Source organism: Triticum dicoccoides, chromosome 7B (assembly GCF_002162155.2).
Source record: "Triticum dicoccoides isolate Atlit2015 ecotype Zavitan chromosome 7B, WEW_v2.0, whole genome shotgun sequence".
Taxonomy (NCBI): Eukaryota; Viridiplantae; Streptophyta; class Magnoliopsida; order Poales; family Poaceae; genus Triticum; species Triticum dicoccoides.
In genome coordinates this window covers 395681018-395685357 of record NC_041393.1, presented here as the reverse complement: position 1 = coordinate 395685357, position 4340 = coordinate 395681018, and positions in this window count along the sequence as shown.

The window sequence follows — 4340 nt, the reverse complement described above, 5'->3', positions numbered from 1 at the left end:
CCAAATGCATCAACTACACATTCACACATGTTACATCACGTACCCCATTGATCTAAAAAGCCCTCTCTTCACGTTTATTTCGCATACAACATTCCTTTTGAATAAAGTGTGGCCAAAAAATTATTTTAGAGTTTCTACATATATACAACATTACAAAGTTATATGGAGGAGTACGAACGCTAATTTGCATTGCATGGTGCCCACAATGATATTTATTCCACACTGTGAATTTGTATATTTTTATACTATATACAAAGTTAGTCATAATAAAGAGAAACGAAGAGCATCTCTCTCTCCATCGCATACCCCCCCCCCTGTACGCCCCTTTCACGTATGCACACAAAACTATCTCCAGGTCCTCGAAAAGTAAGCCCCCAAAAAATTCACACGTGTTTCATCTTTCTCTCGCGATATATGCAATGACGATCATTGTATTTGAAGCGAAAGCATGATACATACATTGGACTTCATAATCCACTCATTACGGTCACCGTTTAATACAGTCACGGGCTCACCGTACAACTTTGTATTTGCTCATGACATGACTAGTTGACCAGTTAAACGCTCCACGTGGCACCTCTAGTGTTGCATCACATTATCTCACTACCATCATGCCCACCTGTCGACTTGTATCTACTCTACATCTACACTCTTATAAAATACATAAAATACATAAAATACACTCTTATAAAAAATAGAGTTGGTGATGATGGTGTGCCTGCCATCCTGCAATATAGGCTGTCCGATTTATATCTGATGGATAGGAAAGAAGCTATGGCAATTTTGCAAAAAGGTACCCACACACCTCTCCACATTTGCAAATAAGGCCTTCCCTCGTTCATCCTTTTCTCTCACAAGATTAACAAGTCATACAAATGCATCTTGATGTTACGTGCAACGCACGGGCATCTTGCTAGTAAGAATGAAAACAAACGACAACAAAAATATTTTGACGGTGGTTCGAAGTCATGACCGCGGGCACAATAGACAAGGTGGCCTTGTATTGGTATGCTGAGCCGTCTGTTTTAACACACGGGAGCTGGTCTGGTGATTATACACAAACGCACGCATGCACACGAACTGCATCCACGCAACACTCACACAAACACATGCACCCACGCACGCACGCAACACTCACACATACACACGCATCCATGCACGCACGCAACACTCACACGCACACACGCACGCATGCATGCACACACCAGTACACCACACGACCAACACACACTCTCACGCTCAAGTGCTCAACCTACACGTGCATGCGCACACATTAGGCCCTGACAGACACATACACAACCAGGTGATTCCCACGCACGGGTTGGAGCCTTGTCGCGCCTGCATAAATTTTTGTTTATCTAACCTTTTTCCTATGCGAACTGACAGGTGGGACCCACAAGGAACATGGTCAATTTAACTAGTCAACATGGCACCACGCAGACTATTTGGGCGGTCAACAAAGTGCAATCCGATGCTGAACTCTGAGCAAGTGACCGGATAATCACCGCAAAACATATATAGTGACCATAATCAGCTTATTCTGAAGTTCGGTGACCGTATTACGCTTTTCTCTCTGTAGGCCCTCCAAAACTACATCTCTACACGTTCTCGCATGTTACATCTAACAACTATGCAATACAGCACTAATACTACACTCTAACACAATAAATCATATGTGTTTTTAGTTTTACTAGATATCGTATTGTTACTTATAATTATTCAGTTTGCATACATTAAAATTGCCTTTGAAATGTATGGCCAGTATCATCTACCGCGCGGGAAAAATTCCGCCCTTTCCTGTTTAATCGGGTTTGTATCGATGGATCGTGCGAAACAACAAAACTATAGTACTATCCAGTACAAGTGACAGTTCACTGGGCCGTCGTGTCGTCTACTCCTCCGTCGTAAGAGTGGAGCGCTCGCTTTCATAAATCTTCTAGTCCCTTTCACCGACATGTGGGACATCAAGCTACCGGGTCCACGCACCATACCGGAATATAGTGCAGAGCAGCCGGGGTGAAGTACCCCAGTCATGGCGCCGGCGTAGTAATGAGCAATGAGGCGTCAAATCACAAGGTTGCACCTTTCCCGTAGTTAAGTTGGAGGGACGAAGTAATAATGCTAAAAAAAGAAGTTGGAGGGACGAAGCAACCATCATTTCACTCGTTGCTGAATCCGCTTCTCCCTCATCTTCTTCAACTTAACCACGTGTTGCTTCTGCTGTTGTTCTGCCTCATGTGGGACGCGGATCGGCTTGGTAAAGCACTGACACGTGGGACCGCATGTTAGCAAACCGCTAGGACAACCTCCTCCAAAAATAAGAAACCTCCCCCGCCATCCACGCGGCAAAATCACCTCCTTTTTACTAATCTTGATTCTATAATTTTTTAGACCAATATAATTGAGATTTGTATAGATAGCACACAGGAGCAAAACCAAGTGGTACGGTTAAGGGCATCCACAATGTGTAGCCAAATGTGAAAATAGCTTTTGGCATCGTGGGAACCATTGTGGACAGTGTTGCCAAAGCCAAAAAGATGGAACCGAAGCTCCCTGATTGATTGATTGAAGGAATAGAAAAATGCAACGTCTCTCCTCTTTCTCCCATGCTTGGATGCATGTAGTACAGTATAGAGCACAGAGTCTACTCCCCTGTCCCTTTTATCACGAATCACAAAGCAGTGAAGCGTCAAATCACAAAGCACAGACGAAGCAACCATCATTTCACTCCTTGCTGACTCCGCTTCTCCATCATCTTCTTCGAGAAACCATCTCACCGCACTAGTACTCCTAGTAGTAGTACTAGTAAAGGACTACCTGGATGCAAATAAGGCGGTTGTCTCAGCTTCCAGGCGGCACTTGCGAACGACTTATCGTGGTCTCCCTCAATGGTGTTCTCCGTGGAACGCACTTCGCCAAACCACAAAAAAAATATCGTCGACGTCACCGCAATGGAGAAGGAAGTCAAATATAGTTACTACCTCCATTTTTCTGTACACAAGGCCAGTATATCAAAATTACAATTTGCAAAGGGCCACTAACACTAATCGAGGCAAAATTGATGGGGTTAGCAACCAAGGACATTAATATCCCCTGCATGCATGCGAAAGTGAGAAGGTTGGTTTGCATGGCGCTGCATTAATCAAGCGATGAGGAGTGAGATGGTTAGCTCTTTAGTCTTTCAAGAAAAAAATACGCATTAATTGACATGTGAAACGAGGATTTGTATCAATTAAATCCCGCGAAGGAAAACCCCGCCTTTCTTTTTTAACACTAGTACTCCTAGTACATACGTACTTATCCTGTTTGGGTCTAGGCCTTGCATTGCCAAACTTCGCCACACATTTTTGCCAAGCTTGCCTAAAGTTTTCAAAATGAGAAGGAGGTACACATGCGCACGACTGTCGCGGTCGCACCGCACCCTCACACGGTCGCTCCTGCACGCCGCGGTCGCACCGCACCCTCACTCAGTCGCTCCTTCACGCTGCAAACCCAACCAAGAGAGTGCACCCTCACGGACATGTGTTGTCGCATGTGAACAAACCAAACTCAGCCATCCTATCGCTGACACATAATTTTCGTTCATAGAGTATGTTTATCCAACCGCATGTTGGGGAGTATCCGTATGGCCAGTGCGGTGGTCTATTGTGGAAGAAGAAGAGGTGAGGAAGAAGGAAAAAAGGTTAGGAGACGTAGGATATTCATCCAACCGCCTGAAATGGTAGACTGACCCAAGTCAGGTGACTTGCATAACAAATATAGTATGTTTTTACACAGCAAAAGATCCATAAAAAACAACATAAAGAAAAACTATCACTGCTCGCAGAAAGAGACGGCCTCGTCGTCTTTGGCTGCCTGCGCGAACCAGCCGTCGCTGCCGACGTGTGTCTCCGCACCGTGGTGGTCCTCGTCCTCCAGCTACTCGTTCAAGCGGAGCATGCGGGTGCTCTGCACGGACGAGAGCACAACCCGGTTCAAGTCGAGGATGTCCGGTTACGCCTGCAGGAGGGCCTCGATGGCAGCAGCATCCGCGCGCTCTGCGTCGAGTGGAGCCTCCGCCGCCCGGTTCAAGTCCAGGACGTCCGGTTCCGCCTGCAGGAGGGCGTCGATGAGAGCGGCATCCACGTGCTCTGTGTCAAGTCGAGCCTCTGCCGCCCGGTTCATGTCCAGGACGTCCGGTTCCGCCTGCAGGAGGGCTTCGATGGCAGCGGCATCCACGTGCTCCGCCTCAAGTTGAGCCTCCGCCGCCCGGTTCACATCCACGACATCCGGTTCCGCCTGCGGGAGAGCCTCGATGGCAGCGGCATGCGCACGCTCCGTGTCGAGTTGAGCCTCTGCCT